The sequence below is a fragment of the Babylonia areolata genome, chromosome 19 (genome assembly GCF_041734735.1).
Source record: "Babylonia areolata isolate BAREFJ2019XMU chromosome 19, ASM4173473v1, whole genome shotgun sequence".
Taxonomy (NCBI): domain Eukaryota; kingdom Metazoa; phylum Mollusca; class Gastropoda; order Neogastropoda; family Buccinidae; genus Babylonia; species Babylonia areolata.
In genome coordinates, this window is record NC_134894.1 from 23,757,194 (window position 1) to 23,776,214 (window position 19,021).

Here is a 19,021-nt window from a genome sequence, read left to right on the forward strand (position 1 = left end):
AGAAAAAAGTGACCCAGGTAACGTAAACGATGGAGGGGAATCCAAAAACAACCAAAATTGAAACTGTAAATACGCTGAACATTTCGGGACGTATCGGTGTCATTTTTGAGTCGGAAACCGTTGTGTCCACCCTCTGGGTCCCTCCTACTTTGAATGACGAACAAAGCAAGGGTAGGGTTGACTGGTGTACACGCATGCTCCAAACAACTGACGGAGATCAAATCGTGTTTGGGACATTGTAACTGGGGACGAGACGCGGATATTTTAGTTATACCCCGAAACAAAACAAGTGTCAGCTGTCTGGGTCTTTTCAGTTGAGAATCCACCCGTAAAATTGAAACGTCCCAGAAGAACGAAGAAACAAAATGGTGGAGTGGATCTTCACAAAATCCGACCATATGGTACCTTTACCTTCAGGACGGATGACCTTAGACAGGAATGTCAACCACTGCCTAACTGAAGTATTTTAGGCATGGTGCACGCAGCGTCAACACACAGATTTGAAACTTTGATGTATCTACATTATGATCGTAAAGCAATGAAAAGCTGATCGACGTTGGGTGTTTCATACAGAATGGATCCGTTTCCAGAACACAACTTTCGGTTCAACAAACATTCAGTTTCTGATGGTGAGCTAAACTATGATTTGGATCGTCATGGGTATGTACTAGTAACCCCCTCCCCTTCCCATCCATCGTCAATGATAGCCTATCCCTTTTATTGTTGTTGTGCAGCAGGAATCACACGTGAGCCATGAAGTCTTTGCCTCTTGTTTAGTTTGTTATCAGGGAAACCTTCAAAGAAAAAGTTCAGTAGTTTTATCTAGATAGTACGAAGCAAACTGTTACTAAGATTCACCGTGCTCTTCCGTCCCCCATTTGCTTTCAGTTCAGCATCAGTTTGACATGGTTCAGTATATTTCACCGGAAACGGGAAATTCGTTTTATACTCCCTGTTTAGTTTAATATACTGAACATGTCAAGTCCAAAAGCCTGCCTATCCGCCCCTGCTGCTTCTGCTGTGGTTTACATGGGGCATTCTTTGTTGGCCATATTCGCTGCTTGATTTCGTCTAAGAAAATGCGTTGACTGGCTGAGCAGACGACGGACTGGCAAAGGCAACTTACTAGGCCCTGATAATACTTGTATACCATCACACATCAGACTGTGCATGGACATGACCTTCTTTAACTTAACTACATCTAAACAGATGGTTTTTCCATTTTGATAGCATGGAAAATATGTTCGATATTTGACAACATCCGAAAGAATACATGTATTCGTGCAGAATGTTGAGCCTGTTGTATAAAAAAAAGATTATATAAAAAAAGAAAAATCTGTGTGCAGTCAGTAATTTGGTGATATTTGCTTTGTGTAAAAACAGTCCATTAAATAAAAACAGGTTCTTGCTAATGACCGACATTTTCTGTGACTTCGCCTCGTAGGGTGTTGATTCTTCTAGCGCTTCAAACCATTTTTTTTTTTTTTTAACATTGAAAAATTCAAATGAAAATAATAGGTCCTACTCAGTAAGCCGCGGAATCTGTCCAAACGGAAAAAACAGTTGGCCTTGATTGCATCAGTATGACATGCTCAGTATATCTAACCAAACAGGAGTGTGATGGGAACTCCCTATATTAGTTCCACTGAAACAGATACCTGCTGGCGGAGACATTAGGCCCACCAGCATCCAGTATTCTACTCGTCAAAAGTTGTTTTTTTTCCAATATTTTTGTCATTCCATGTGTGTGTGTGTGTGTGTGTGTGTGTGTGTGTGTGTGTGTGTGTGTGTGTGTGTGTGTGTGTGTGCGTGCGTGCGTGTGTGTGTGTGTGTGTGTGTGTGTGTGTGTGTGTGTGTGTGTGTGTGTGTGACTGACGCCTATATGAATAATACAGGAAACGAATGATGAGCGCCTACAGATAGCTGTCACTCGGCGATACCCAGGCAGGCATCCAGGCATCCTTTCGCACAAATGCCGGTGCAAACGAACAATAATCAGGCTCGTGTTGGTGCGATATCACATTGTGCAAGCGAGATATTTTCTCGATTTTAACATTACAATTCCCACTTCTTTCACAGTAACAAAAGAACTCAACTCATTAGTGTTTCTGCACCACACTATTACACATTTATTCTAAGGTAATGTCTAAAAATGGATTTTTTTTTTTTTTTTTTTTTTTTGGCTATTGAACGCGTACGTACATAAACTAAATCAAGGCATACCTAAACCCACACATACATACGGTTACACATACACATACACAGGCACACGCGCGTAGCACGTATGCACACGAGTAAGTAAACAAACAAACAAATAAATGAGTAAGAGTGGATGTTTTACATTTTTGTAATAAAGAAAAGAAAACACACATTGTGTGATGCTATATTTTGTGTTCAGCTGTATTCGGGGATTTTAAAGAATCAGTTCACATAGCTCTTAGCCATGGTGAATGTAATTCGTCTCTGATGTTATTCTTTTGTTAAACATGCACAACATCAAACAATGGTGTGTAATAGGAGCAACTGTTCATAGATTTGATTGCCGTTAATAACAACAATATATTTTTCGTTAAGACATCATGTTTTAAATTCTTTTAAATCAAAAGTGTGTGCCTTTATTCATTTTACATTTGTAAATGAAAAGAATGTGCAAGTTGAACAATCAGATCAAAAACATCATCTGACCTGAATACCATTGTTTCGCTGACTTTGAAATCTGTTAGGTGAAGACATTAATTAAGGAATGAAAAAGCGTTCAGACTTCTCCATATAAAGTACCCCACATCTGCGTAAAAAAACAGAAAATTTAAATCAGATGTCTGACTTTCGCACGAACCAGACGCTCTGGTTAGACCTATAAAGCCTGTCCAATGGAAAATTAAAAAAATCGGCTTCTCAAGCGGGGGATTCGAACCCAACCCATCTGTCGCGGTGAGAACGCAAAATCCTTACTAGTAGACCACTGGGACTTGACACAGAGGTTCGTACATTCTTGACTTCATGAAAGCCCTCGTTGTCCAGGTTGAAGGTGGCAGAATGGTTGAGACGCTAAGCTGCCAATACAGAGAGTACGTGAGGGTCTGGGTTCGATTCCCGCTCTCGCCCTTTCTCCAAAGTTTGACTGGAAAATCAAACTGAGCGTCTAGTCATATGGATAGGACGATAAACAGAGGTCCCGTGTGCAGCACGCACTTGGCGCACTGAAAAAACAACAACAACAAAACACACACACACACACACACACACACACACAAAAAACAAAACAAAAAAACATGGCAACAAGAGTGTTGTCCTCTGGGAAAATTACGTAAAAAGAAATCCACTCTGACAAGTACACAAACATATAAGCAAGCGCTCAAGGCCTGACAAGCGCGTTGGGTTATGCTGCTGTCGGGCATCTAGATGCCTAGCAGATGTGGTGTAGCGTATATAGGTTTGTCCGAACGCAGTGACGCCTTCTTGAGAAACTGAAACTGTCCAGTCACATAGAGACCATTACTATATGGCTGACAAACAGACTCGGCGAATCCGATGTTGTGGGAGAGCTGTTTGGTATACACCGTTCAGAACGTGTTTCTGTTGTTGGTGAATGGGATTACCTATCGATGTCCTTCCCAAGGTACACGTGTCATCCACAGCTTCCCGTGTAGAGTGGAGTGATGGCCTAGAGGTAACGCGTCCGCCCAGGTAGGCAGAGAATCTGAGCGCACTGGTTCGAATCCCGGCACAGTCGCCACTATTTTCTCCCCGTCCACTGGAACTTGAGTGGTGGTCTGGACGCTAGTCATTCGGATGAGACGACAAACCGAGGTCCCGTGTGCAGCATGCACTTAGCGAACGTAAAAGAACCCACAGCAACAAAAGGGTTGTCCCTGGCAAAATTCTACAGAAAAATCCAAAAGAAAAAAATCAAGAACTGGAAGCATGAAAAAAGAAGAAAAAGAGTGGCGCTCTCAGTGTAGCTACATGCTCTCCATGGGGAGAGCAGCCCGAGTTTCGCACAGAGAAATATGTCATGATAAAAAAAGAATAATACAATAAACATCAAAACGTGGCTCACACGCTCTTGGAGGTCTATTTAAGCAGGAGGCCCCCATATTCCTGAGTGTCTGTGCGGGTGTGCGTGTATGACTGAAGTCTGTCTGAATAACAAGGAAACGAATGATGAAGGCGATCACTAGGCTTCGTAGACAGCCTGTTGTGCAAATGACTGTTCAAATAAGCAGTAATCAGGCTCATATTTTGTTCGACCTCACATTGTGAGAGTAACACTCCTTTCTACTTCTGGTTGTTGAAGTAAAATCTAAACCCAGTTCTCCCCGTGCATTCGTCAACTGTGGACAGGGCGAGACTATTTTTAGTGTTGAAATGAGCAACGATGTGTGGTTGTCTTAAATCGTGTGTGTGTGTGTGTGTGTGTGTGTGTGTGTGTGTGTGTGTGTGTGTGTGAAGCATTGAAATATATCACAAGAGAGCACTGTGCGTCATAAACCACCCAAAGTATTGAAATAAATCACGCTTGAAATACATCGTACTGTGATATTGAAATAAATCGTACAACAGTTTACGAATGAACCTGAAATTGAAATAAATCAAACCTTATCACTGTCAGCCTGAAGAAGGACATGATTTATGAATACCAATATTTTATAGGATTGTCGACAACTTCGGGTACTGTTTCACAAAGATCAATTTGGTTGTCACTGGGACCGAAAGTTAATGACATCATGGATTTCTATGTTCTCTTACTCTCTGTTTCTGTGTGTGCGTGCACTGTAAACTACGACACTGTAAACATATAATGTCAATTCACTAGCAGAAAGTATATCATTTCCAGTGGATTTTTTCTTTGCTCCATTGTTTACATTCACCCCCCCCCCCCCCAGTCCCTTCCCCCCCCCCCCCCCCCCACCACAACACACACAGGAATACATAATTTATATATATATATATAGAGAGAGAGAGACAGAGAGAGGTGGCATAACAAACTGTAATATAATTTGAAGTCTGGCTGTGTTGTAATGCCTACTAATTTCAAGTCTGTGCGTCTGTTTTGTAATACCTGCTCTTGCATCAAATGTGAGCGCACATGAGAAGTAAGGAGGTAAAAGTCAAGACATCATACTCTTCTTTCCAGAAAAAAGGTAGTGCGGTATCACACAGGGGTCGGTTTATGCACCTCATTATTTCAACATTTTACTTTACGATCTTTTTTTAGATTCTGTCAGGCAGTGCCGGACTTGTGTAGAATGCAGATGACATTTATTTGTGGATGAATGAATTGATCTATGTCATACTAACGGAACACTAATGGCGTGTTTTGTTTGATAATGAAACGGACATACTGGTCATGCCGTCATTTCGAATAGATAAAGTGCTGAGATACGAACATGGGTTGGTTGGTTTTTCAATTCAAGGCTTACATGAAATTTTCATATTGAATATTTTCTTATAATAGCCAGGATTTTTACTTGATAATTATAGACAAACAATGTTAGTTACAAAATATTGGCACTTGTCATTGTTGTTTATGCGCTAAATACTGAATATTTTGCAAAGGGTATTTGGGGGATTCTAAAATACTTTTAAAAAATGCAAAGTTTGGATTGAAAAGTCTTTCGAATCGTTTGATTGTATCATTCCATGCACTTTAATCAGACATCCGCAAATGAATGATATGTAGATATATATTTACAATCAACGCGCGCAAGTCATGTTTTGTGAAGTTCAACATGTGATAATGACTTCGATAATGAAGATAGCTTCAGAACGATTTCAACTTCCCGAAAACGCAAAAAATATTACCTCAGTCTTTGCAATGAACACTTTGGCACCTCACTTATTTTCAGTGTGTGTGTGTGTGTGTGTGTGTGTGTGTGTGTGTGTGTGTGTGTGTGTGTGTGTGTGTGTGTGTGTGTGTGTGTGTGTGTGTGTGTGTTTTCTTTCTTTCTTTCTTTCTTTCTTTCTTTCTTTAGTTTAAAGTCTTTGCACTGGGAAGTGATATTAGACGGTGGGAAGGATGGGGGGATGGGATGTGTGTGTGTGTGTGTGTGTGTGTGTGTGTGTGTGTGTGTGTGTGTGTGTGTGTGTGTGTGTGTTTGCGTACGTGCACGCGTGTGTGTTCAGTATGATCTTTTTTTTTCTTTTTTTTTTTTTTACTATTTGATGTTTCTTTTGTTAATCTTTTTTTATCTTTGCTATTTTTGTTTCTGATATCACCTCCATTTCATCATCTTTGTTGTTGCAGTTGATGGTGTTCCGCTTTGCAATAAACTGTACGCACTCTGACGTAAACATATCATTGATATTCATCAATCACCACCGCATTCAGTGCTGACACCAATACAATATGTATTTGCTTTGAAATCCTGTTGCAGTGAGGTATTGTTCATTTTATACTGATTAATTTTAATCCTCTTTTTCCACTCATATCTCGTGTTTAGCAATGTCAAACACCCTGACTGTTATCACCCACAGCTCAGCAGCTGTGCTGACCACCGTGAATGCTACAGAGGGCGGAGAGGTGGTGAAGGATGACACCCAGGTGTATCGCCTGGTAAGGAAAGTGGTGATCGGTGTCCTCTTGGCCAGCTGTGAACTGGTGGCTTACCTGGGTAACCTGCTGGTGTTTGTTTCAATCCTGACGGACAGGTATCTGAAACGCAAACAGTCCAACCTGTTCCTTCTGTCCCTCGCCATCGCTGACATGCTGGTGTCGGTGGTGGTCATGACCTTCGCCATCATCAACGACGTCCACGGCAGGTGGGAGTTCGGTTCCACCTTCTGCAGCGTCTGGGTGTCCTTGGACATCATGTGCGCTACGGCTTCCATTTTACACTTGTGCCTCGTCTGCGTCGATCGTTATCTACAGTTTCAGTACCCTCTACATTACCAGGGCTTCATGACAAGAGCTAAGATAAAGATTCAAATCGTCATCGCGTGGGTGGTGTCGGCTGCCCTGGCGTTCGTTCCGATCCAGTCTAAGTGGCACCAGAAGCAGTCTGTAACGATGCCAGAGGATACAAACGCACGAACTTGCACCTTGAACATCAACTTCCTTTACGCTCTGCTGTCATCCACCGTCAGCTTTTACGTTCCCTGCATCGCCGTGGTCTGTCTCTGTGTCAGGGTGATTCAGCTTGCGAGAACCCATGCAGAGGTGATAAACAAGCAGAGAAAAGTGACTGACCAACGTCACGGTGTGGTGGCGACCGGCAAGGAAACCGGTAAAGCATCCAGCAGGAAGGCCACCGTCACTCTTGGAGTCATGGTGGGGGTCTTCCTGCTCTGCTGGCTGCCCTTCTTCATCATCAACCCCATTGCTGCTTACTGCGGCACGTGCATCCCCCCACTTATGTTTCAGGTCTTCACGTGGCTTGGCTATGCCAACTCCTGTGCGAATCCTGTCATTTATTCCATGGTCAATCAGGACTTTCGACTCGCATTTCGCCGAAAGCTACAATGGGGATCTACTAGAGAAGTCAGTCACCACAGTGAAAAGTCATCTAAAATAGCAGTTCTCAGCTAAGTTTTCTTCTTTTTTTTATCTGCTTCATATCTGTAGAAGAATGGTTTCTATTCCAATGTTGTTGTTTTTTTGCTTGTTTTGTTTTTTGTTTTTTTGACGATTCGCAAAAGTATATGTGCACGCGTGCCTGTGTGTGTGTGTGTGTGTGTGTGTGTGTGTGTGTGTGTGTGTGTGTGTGTGTGTGTGTGTGTGCTTGCGCGAAAATTTGATAATCCGCGAAAAGCATGTTCGATCTACTTTTCCACTGGCAAATGCCTCAGTATGCCAAATCTGTTGTTTCTGTCTTTGAATTATATAGCCATTCAAATGGGATTGAGAGAGAGTGTGTGTGCGTGCAATATTTCGAATGGAAGTGACATGTAACATACAGTCTCTCAGTTCCACGTGGACCAGTCCTCAGCTTACTGGGTAGGGTGCCTACTGGCTATGGCCCAACCTACATTTCTGTTCTGGCAAGGCCATCGGTTCTTGTTAGGTGGCCACACCAACGTAGTCTTCTTTTTGTTTTTAACTGATGTCAGCAGATTTTTATACGGCCCAGTGTTCTGTATAACGGTTTGGCGCACGTCTCCAAGGGCACTGTTGAAGGAGGGAGACGCAGGGAAATTAAGAATAAAACAAAAAAAACAAAAAACAAAACCAAACAAAAACCGATGGACTGAAAAACATTGCTGAACTGACAGGAAAAGCATTTGCAGAGACACAGGCTTTGACACACAACCGCCAGACCTGGAAGGATCTGGTGTACAGTTGTTCCCTGCAGCAGTCCATGTGGTTTCTGTGCCTTCGGCAGTGCATTCCCACAACGGCATGGCTTACTGAGGTTGCTACGTCACGGAGTGACCTGGTTCAATTCAATTCAATTCAATTCAATTCAATTCAATTCAATTCAATTCAATTCAAAATACTTTATTATCTGCTTCAACCAAAAACAGAAAATTTTCTTTAGGCTCACTTAAAATAAAATAAAATGCCCGTCAGCAAAAACAACAACAACAACAAAACCTGACACACCCTTCACTTATCACCATGTATACATCAATTATTATGTAAAAAGAAAAACATGTGGGTAAGATACTATTACATTCAGAGTGTAACAACTGTGTGTATGTTGCGTGTGTGTCTGTGCGTGTGCATGCATCGTTTTGTGTGTGCGCACGCGCGCGCACGCGTGTGTGTGCCTGTGATGTAACTGGGATAGCACACTTGGCCTGTTTCACTTGACCTAGTTTCCTGGGGATAGCACACTTGGCCTGTTTGACTTTACCTAGTTCCTTGTTGTGTAACGTGAATAGCACACTTGACCTGTTTGACTTGACCTAGTTCCTTATGGTGTAACTTGGATAGCGCACTTGACCTGTTTGACTTGACCTTGTTCCTTGTGGTGTAACTTGGATAGCACACTTGACATATTTGACCTGACCTAGTTCCCTGTGGTGTAATATATATAGCTGTGGCATTAATGATTATGAGGATGATTACGATCATTCTACAGAAGCCCATTCAGGTTTGCTTGGGAATACGTCAAAATGTTGTACTCTGTGCTTCTGTTCATAACATCATCCTGAGGTGAACTACGCCCAAGAGATAAACGCACCTCCAACAATGGAAAGAAAATTTATTCAACACCCCCCTAAGGTACAGCAACAATTATCCTATACTTTAAACAATACTCGACGCTGGGTAGAAGCCGGCCACTGGCCGAAAAAATCCCTCAGTGACACGCATCTCATGAGTCTCGAACCAGCGACCTCCCAGTACAACTGTAAGCTCGCGACGCTTCCTAATTCACCATGGCAACAAATGCAGTATCTGCTGTATGGTTTATATCCCAGAGATGCACTGCAGCAGAAGCATCTCATCTTTCCTATACCATGTTCAGGTCGTAAATCAAATATCCCTCTCAAGATGGTTTACTTGCACCGTGACTTAGCGCTTTTTGCGTCGCCTTATGATACAGAAGGCGGGGGACTGATAACGATTTCCTTCTGAAAACAGCCTTTTCCTCCCTGTTTGAGTTGTTAGCTGCTTGAAATGGTGTTAACAGCTATCGTGTGTGTGTGTGTGTGTGTGTGTGTGTGTGTGTGTGTGTGTGTGTGTGTGTGTGTGTGTGTGTGTGTGTTTCCAGTCTATTTTTCTTGCCATCACTGACATGCTATTGGCATGTGATTGCTGAGACACAGTCACTCACACACGATCGTCCAAGACGGAGAAGGCTAGAGCATGAGTCAACATAGAATAGAATAGAATAGAATATGTCTTTATTACCAAGTGTACCGGGGTCACAAGGGATATTGGGGGGTGTGGGGGGGATAGTACATGACAAGATACGAACATAAATCGAAAATCATACACAACACAGATACATACGAGTACAAGTTCATATCAGTATAAAAACTTGTGCATACTCACGCATGCACGCACTGCACACACACACACACACACACACACACACACACACACACACACACGTTTGAACAGAAGCTGCATATTACATGTGGATGAGGCTGATGACTAGATATTCAGGTAGATGGTTGTTGGTTGCACAATTCTATTTATCACACTGTTCCTCACAGAGCTAAGGGTCCAAGGCAAGGCAAGCCGAAGTAAGGCAAGTAAGGTAAGGCAAGGCACGGTAAGGCAAGGCAAGGCAAGGCAAGGCAGGGTCATGCCATTCGCCATCTCCAACGATGTCAAGGTAGATCTAGATGTGATGTTGGTGCCGAAATCCGTTGCATTTTGGTCTTCTTTCACAGCTTGTGTCGCACAGCTGCCATCTTACACCTGTGCAATATCTGTGTCGATGTGGAGCTGTGTGGCCAAACAGTACTGTGCCCGACTTGGAACCAAGTGTCCGCGGGTTCGAATCCCAATACCGACCGGGATCTTTACTTCCCTCTCCACTGGACCTGGATTAGTGGTCAGGATGTCAGTCAATCGGGTGAAACGATATACCGAGGTCCCGTGTGTGTAGCATGCATGTATAAGAACCCACAGCAACAAAATGGTTTGGCGATGGCAAAGTTCTGAAGAACAATCCTCTTTGATAGAACAACAAATACACGTGCAGACAACAGCAACAACATCAACAACAAATGGCCGCGACACACTCTCCCCGGAGAGAGAGAGAGAGAGAGAGAGAGAGAGAGCAGCCTGGATAATTTCAAACAGAGAAATCCATTGTGTCAAAAAAAAGCAACAACAATACGATAAAATCGTTATTTACATTTTCAGCACTCTGTATACTATCAAGGTTACATGACAAGAACAAAGAGACAGTCAAGCCCTCATTACATGGTTGGTGTCAGCTCATCTGGCGTTTGCATCCAGCCAGTTAAAAAGGTGGGCTACAAACCCAGAAGATCCACACACACTGCTTATCGAATAATAATGAAAAATTACACATTAAATTCTGTAAGCAAATACTTGGAGTACACAAAAAAGCTATGGTGCTTCCTGTGTTAGGTGAACTGGGCAGATTCCCAATAAGTTTAAAGATAATGTGTCAAATTATCACATATTGGATTCACATTATTCAGTTACCAGAAACTTCCCTCATCAACAAAATATAAAAGTCCATGTACTAACAAGAAAACACAACTTCCCCATGGTTGATATTTGTTAGAAAGATACTCGAAATTATAGGCCTTGATCACATTTGGAAAAAAACAATTCACATTCAGCATACATAGACTGAAATACGTCGTGTATAAATTAAAAAAAAATTAGAAAATGAATATATCAAATACTGGAAAGATAAAAGAGAAAAAAACATTAAAGCTAAAATTTTACAATACGATTGTAGCAGAGTACAAAACTGAAACCTATCTTTTAAATATATCAGATGCAAAACACAGACAAGCTTTAACGAAACTCAGAATAAGCGCACATGATCTAAAGATTGAGAAAGGTAGATATTTAAATATTCCACAAGAAGACAGATTGTGCAACAAGTGTAACATCCTGGAAGACGAAATCCATCTTCTTGATCATTGTATTAAATATAAAACCTTAAGGCAACAAATTTTTAAAAGATATTTAAAATTCGAATAACACAGGAAATATTCCCAGTCAGGTGATGCTAACAGATGATGAATATATACAAACAAGATTAGGAACATTTGTTTATGAATGCTACTGCAATTTACTGCATTAACTGATTGATTAATTGTGTGTTTTTCATTCATTCTTTTATTTACCATTGCACTTGTGTCTTATAAACCTTACGGTTTCATGACAATAAAATCTATTCTATTATATTCTACACACGAATGCATTATACATATTCATTTTCCTGAAACTGCCACTATCAATCCACGCATGATCCGCTAGCAATATTCATTTTTATTGTATTTTCATTATATGTATCTTCACCAGAATTCATTGGGTGGCAAAAACACATGCAAGGTTTCACAGCAGGCGAAGACGGCATGGTACCAGCTTTTAAGACGATAGGGTTGCCATACATGGGAGTATGTGAGCATGTGTGAGTTAGTGTGTCCGTGTGGCAATGTGGTCCGTGCCGCTCGTGTGGTTATGCTTCTGAGTGAACCGTTCATGGTTCAGATTCAAGCGTCTCTCTGTTCCGTCTCCTCACAGACTGGTTTTGAACTTTTTCTGGCAGAGGCCACGGGGTTGTCTTCCCCCCCCCCCCCCCCCCCCCCTCCCCTCTTTCTCATCCCCTGGTTCTTTGCATTTTTGCCTTTGTGCATCTTTGGAAGATGTATGTTTTTCTCTGTTCTTGACAGTGTGTGTGTGTGTGTGTGTGTGTGTGTGTGTGTGTGTGTGTGTGTCAGCTTCTGCGTTTCTTCTCTTTCTGGCTCTCCTCCTCCCCAACTTTCTCTTATTCGACCATCGGGATGTTCACACTTTGTGCAAGGGTGTTTCAGCTGTTAATCTCCCTTCACGTCAAGACATGGTCAGCCCTGTTGCCGCTTCCACGTCAGGTCCCCAGTGTCCGTGCGGTGCCGGAGGTTGGTGCCAGAGTTGCCTGAAGTGAGAGGTGGAGGAGGGTGGAGTTAGCGCCGGAACCAGCGACGGGTGGGGTTTGGGCGTCGAGACAACCGTCCCTCTTTCCGTGGACCGGAGTCACCGGGTTTTCCAAAGACGACAGCGTCAACCTGTGCTGCGTGTTGACATGGACAGGGGAGTTTTGTGGAATGCCTGGGTAGTGAGCGAGGGGCTGTACCTGTGTATGTGAGATTCAGAGTGTGAAGTTCGTTTTGTTGTCTACATTGGGTTCAGGGTAAGAGAAGCCGGGGTAGATAGAGGGAGGTTGGGTGTGGAAGTGAATTAGAGAATAGGAACAACTGTTTTCGTTTGTGAGTGAATAAACTGTTACTTTACCTGGTGTGCCCTGGTGTTTTTCCTGGTGTGAAGTCTGAGGCCCGATTTACTGTTTCTTTTTCTTTTCTTTTTTTTTTCTTTTCAGATTTTAAGATTTTGTAACGGGATTATAAGTGATGGGTCAGTGATACCCGTTAGATTGTAACAGGACAGAAAAGGGACAATGATATTCGTCACATTGTAACAGGACAGTATGTACTGGGACAGTGATACATGTTACATTGTAACGGGATAGTAACGGGGCAGTGATACCTGTTACATTATGACAGCACAGTAAATATTGGGACAGCGTTACATTATAACGGGACGTTAACTAATGGGACTGTTTTTCTTGTTACATTGCAACAGGACAGTAAGTGATGGGACTGTAATATCTCTTATATTGTAACAGGGCAGTAAACATTGGGACAGTGATACCTGATACATGTTACGTTGTAACGGGATAGTAACGGGACTGTGACACCTGTTGCATTGTAACGGGACGATAAACAACGGGACTGTGACCTGTTGTGGTGTAACGGACAGTAAACAACCGGACTGTGACACCTGTTGTATTGTAACGGGACAATAAACAATGGGACTGTGACACCTGTTGTATTGTAACGGGACAATAAACAACGGGACTGTGACACCTGTTGTATTGTAAAGGGACAATAAACAGGACTGTGACACCTGTTGTATTGTAACGGGACAATAAACAACGGGACTGTGATACCTGTTGTATTGTAACGGGACAATAAACAGGACTGTGACACCTGTTGTATTGTAAAGGGACAATAAACAGGACTGTGACACCTGTTGTATTGTAAAGGGACAATAAACAGGACTGTGACACCTGTTGTATTGTAAAGGGACAATAAACAGGACTGTGATACCTGTTGTATTGTAACGGGACGATAAACAACGGGACTGTGATACCTGTTGTATTGTAAAGGGACAATAAACAGGACTGTGACACCTGTTGTATTGTAAAGGGACAATAAACAGGACTGTGACACCTGTTGTATTGTAAAGGGACAATAAACAGGACTGTGACACCTGTTGTATTGTAACGGGACAATAAACAACGGGACTGTGATACCTGTTGCATTGTAACGGGACGATAAGCAACGGGACTGTGATACCTGTTGTATTGTAACGGGACGATAAGCAACGGGACTGTGATACCTGTTGTATTGTAAAGGGACAATAAACAGGACTGTGACACCTGTTGTATTGTAACGGGACAATAAACAGGACTGTGATACCTGTTGTATTGTAACGGGACAATAAACAGGACTGTGACACCTGTTGTATTGTAAAGGGACAATAAACAACGGGACTGTGACATCTGTTGTATTGTAACGGGACAAACAACGGGACTGTGACATCTGTTGTATTGTAACGGGACAAACGACGGGACTGTGATACCTGTTGCATTGTAACGGGACGATAAACAACGGGACTGTGATACCTGTTGTATTGTAAAGGGACGATAAACAACGGGATTGTGACACCTGTTGTATTGTAACGGGACAAACAACGGGACTGTGACACCTGTTGCATTGTAACGGGACAGTAAACAACGGGACTGTGATACCTGTTGTATTGTAACGGGACAGAAAACAACGGGACTGTGATACCTGTTGTATTGTAACGGGACAGAAAACAACGGGACTGTGATACCTGTTGCATTGTAACGGGACGATAAACAACGGGACTGTGATACCTGTTGTATTGTAACGGGACGATAAACAACGGGACTGTGATACCTGTTGCATTGTAACGGGACGATAAACAACGGGACTGTGATACCTGTTGCATTGTAACGGGACGATAAACAACGGGACGGTGATACCTGTTGCATTGTAACGGGACGATAAACAACGGGACCGTGATACCTGTTGTATTGTAACGGGACAGAAAACAACGGGACTGACACCTGTTGTATTGTAACGGGACAATAAACAATGGGACTGTGACACCTGTTGCGTTGTAACAGGACACCTATGCAAGCAGTCGTTTCTCAACATCAACCTTTTTTTTCATCATCAACCCCGCCAATCGCTGCGTAATAATAATAAGAAGAAGAAGAAATGCAAACTTATATAACGCAGTGCCCCCATCTCAGTTGGGGCTCACCGCGCTTCACAATAAAGTGTGTGTGTGGGGAGGGGGGGGGGGGGGGGGGAATTTCTCTGTGTGTGTCTGTCCCTGTGTGCATTTTCAAAGGGTATTGTTTGTTAGTCATTTACTCTTCAAGCCTCATTATTCTTTGATGTCAAGAAGGCACTTAGCCCACATACACCTGGGCATCACCAGCTACATCCCCAGTCCGCTGTGCACCGGAGTTCAAAGCCCAGACTGGGCCTATTCGTCACATGAGGACCCACCCAGTGTGAAGCTAATGCTCATTTTCCCTTGCGAAGGAGAAACATCGTATATCTTTGTGGCTAGAGTAGTTTTTATGCTTCATGGAGGCATTTGTCGTCATGATGCGGGATAATATCAGTGACGCTTGATAACACAATCTTCTTTACAAGAGTGGAAAAAAACCCTAACAGAGACTATTTCGAACCTAGAATGTCTGTCTGTCTGTGCCTGTGTCTGTGCGTTTGTGTGGCTCTGCGTGAGTGTCTACGTGGCGCGCGCGCGCGCCTGCGTGTGTGTGTGTTGCCGTCAGTATGTAAATGTGTTTCTGCGTGTGCGTGTATGCTAAAAAAAAAATAAAATAATAATAATAATAATAATAATAAAAAGGCGTGAGCGTTCCATTGCATGCCTCAAATAAATAATGGCAGGTGTTGTCATCGCTTCTTCTCTTGTATTTTTTTCATCACACTCCCACCCCCACCCTTCCCCATCACACCCACATCTCCAACCCTCCCCTGTAACTTAGATTTAACTTAGACCCCTCCCCTATAACTTAGACTTAGACCTAACTGAGATTAGACCCCTCCCCTGTAACTTAGACTTAACTTAGACCTAACTTAGACTTAGACCCCTCCCCTGTAACTTAGACTTAACTTAGACGTTCCTCTTGACTCTTTGTTGTTCCTTTGTTCTTTGTTCCTAATTCGTTAGGTGTTTTTTTTGGGGGGGGGTTTGCTCTCTCTCCCCCTCTTCTTCTTCTTCTCGTCGTCAGCGTCATCGTCATCGTCATCGTCATCGTCGTCGTCATCTTCATCATCATCCTTCTTATTGTTGTGTTGTTGCTGCAGTTATCCATCGCTTGTCGAAGCTTTTATAATCTCGGAAAATCCAGATTGGTGTGTGTGTGTGTGTGAGGAGGGTGGGGGTGGGTAGGGGGGCGAAAGTTTGCGCCGTGTGTGTGTGTGTGTGTGTGTGTGTGTGTGTGTGTGTGTGTGTGTGTGTGTGTGTGTACGCGCGCGCGCGCGCTTGAAAGCTATGCGGCTCCTTAACATAATGTCACGAAATGCGAACAATGCCACAACGACTTTGTTTTTTATTTGATATTTTGTGTGTGTGTTCGATTGATTCTGACATCATCAGTACATCCATTGTCGTGTAAACTCTCTGCAGCAGTAAGTCTAATTTATACTGCGGGTCGAGTCTTCTTTTTTAGTGTGTCTGTTTCAGAGAACTACAGAAATTTGGAAAAAAAAAACTAAAAATAAACAAAATGATAGAAACTAAGAAAAATGAATATAAAATGAAATAGACTAGACTAAGTTTAAATGATATGAAATAAAACCATTTTTAAATAAAATAGAATAAGACAGGAAAATAAAGTGAAATAAGTCTTCTATATAGATACACACACACACATATAAATACACACACACACACACACACACACACACACACACACACACATATATATATATATATATATATATATATATATATATATATATATATACCCCTCTGCATGGTTTTGGAAAATCGGATTGAAACTCTCCCGCAATTTTACGAAGACATTTCGATTCCACACGGTCAAGATATAGGGTAGAACAGATGCATAATTGAAGAACTGAGAAACTTTTATTACCAGTGAACTGACTAAGGGTTCGAACTTAAACCGATTGCAGTTTCAGTTCCTGTTTCAAGGAAGTGTCAAAGCGTGCGGTTTGATCCATAAACGCTACACCACGCAGCTTTCAAAAAAGCCGATTGCAACGGTACATACAGACGTGTAAGTCCTTTTGGTAAAAAAAAAAAAAAATTTTAATAAAAAATAAATAAAAAAACAAGAGAGAAAGAGAAAAAAGATTCGTCTGAGAGGAGAGAGGAAAGTACAGATGGATTGCATCTCGCGCAAACACGCGCGCACAGACACATAGGCATGAGGATAGACAGGCAGACACGCTCACACACACACACACACACACACACACACACACACACACATGGACACACACGCTCACACACACACACACACACACACACACACACACACACACACATACACACACACACACACACACACACACACACACACACACAGGTAGAACCAAAAACTGAGAAAAAAAAGACAATGGATGGATAGATAGATAGACAGACAGACAGACAAACTTTCAGCTGCTAATGATACCTTTATCTTACCGTTTGTCTCTGTCATAAAACAGTGTATCCACTTTTTGTTTTCAAAATTCATTGCAACACGTTAACGTCCTTTTTAACACAATATATACTATAACGGTAAAAAAAACACACCAAAAAACACACACAAAAAACAACAACAAAAAAACACGTCTACATACGTCCACATATCACATCACTGGTATTTGTGAGAAGGTCAGACAGACCCCGAAAAAGAACTTAGCCACAAGTTTTAGATGTTCTTTTATAGTTATTTTCTCTCTCTGGGTGCTGTCCACCGTGCTGTCTGCAACCACATTCTTGGCGGTTTATGCACTTGCATACAAGGAAGTCTTGAATTAAAAATAGACAGAATTTGGAGTCGAATAGATTTTTATTTTCTAGAACAGGCGGATATTATTGCAATTATAGAATTGTTTTGGGGGAGGGCCGGGGGGTGGGGGTGGGTACGGAGGGGGAGGGGGGAGTGGGGAGAAGGGTTTACCGGAGGAGGTGTGGTGTGTGAAAGAAGAAGAAACAAAAAAGGAAAGAAAAGAAAAGACTGTGTGAAGAATTATCCAGTGTCTGTAAGTGTAAACCTTTATGTTTTATCATTTGATTTTGATTTTCACGACAAATGATAAACACTTCTGTGATTCCGATGACGACGACGATGATGATGATGATGATGACGATGTGATAATCACACACACACACACACACACACACACACACACACACACACACACACACACACACACACAACACACACACACACACACACACACACACACACACACAACACACACACACACACACACACACACACACACACACACACACACACACACACACACACACACACACACACACACACACACTTCTGCAGATGATTTTTGTAAAGTTATTTCTGACGAGGTTCTTATGGTCGAACTTTCACAGGCATTAATTCATAGTCCTATATCTACATTCCTTTAATGCACTTCAGAATTGTGTTAATGGTTTCTGATTATTATTATTGAATTGTTACTCTTAAATGTAATTGCATGTTAGTTATGCATTTTACGGTAGTTCTCTAGTTTACCCTTTTTCTGTTTCCCTTTTACCTGCCCCCCCCCTCCTCCCCCCATGCCCCTCCTTTTTTTAACGTCTAATATCACTGATAGTGAAAAGACACTAAACTAAAGAACGAACACACACACACACACACACACACACACACACACACACACACACACACACACACACACACACACACACACACGCACGCACGCACGCACGCACGCACGCACGCTAACATACACATGCACGTGCAGATAGTTAGACACACAGACACGCATAGACACATAGGCACACAGACACAGACACAGACAAACACACAGACAAGCACACAGAGAGACAGAGAGAGAGAGAGAGAGAGAGAGAGAGAGAGAGAGAGAGAGAGAGAGAGAGAGAGAGAAATTGGATTGAAGATGAAAACAATATTACGATGTCTTGAATTCCGGCCAGTTGGAAACTAGGGCTGAGTATATTTTCCCTCAGGCGCATAATTCATATTTTCATATTTTCGCTTTTCATATTTCACAAGAAATGCTTTACTCGGATCAGTTGACTGGAGGGTTCATA

The 19,021-nt window shown here is 42.3% G+C and overlaps 1 pseudogene; it reads left to right on the top strand.

The window, feature by feature from the left end:
* The first annotated feature begins 6,445 nt into the window (after positions 1-6,445).
* LOC143294126 (dopamine receptor 1 pseudogene) lies at positions 6,446-12,522 on the top strand (annotated as a pseudogene).
* The last annotated feature ends 6,499 nt before the right edge of the window (positions 12,523-19,021 follow it).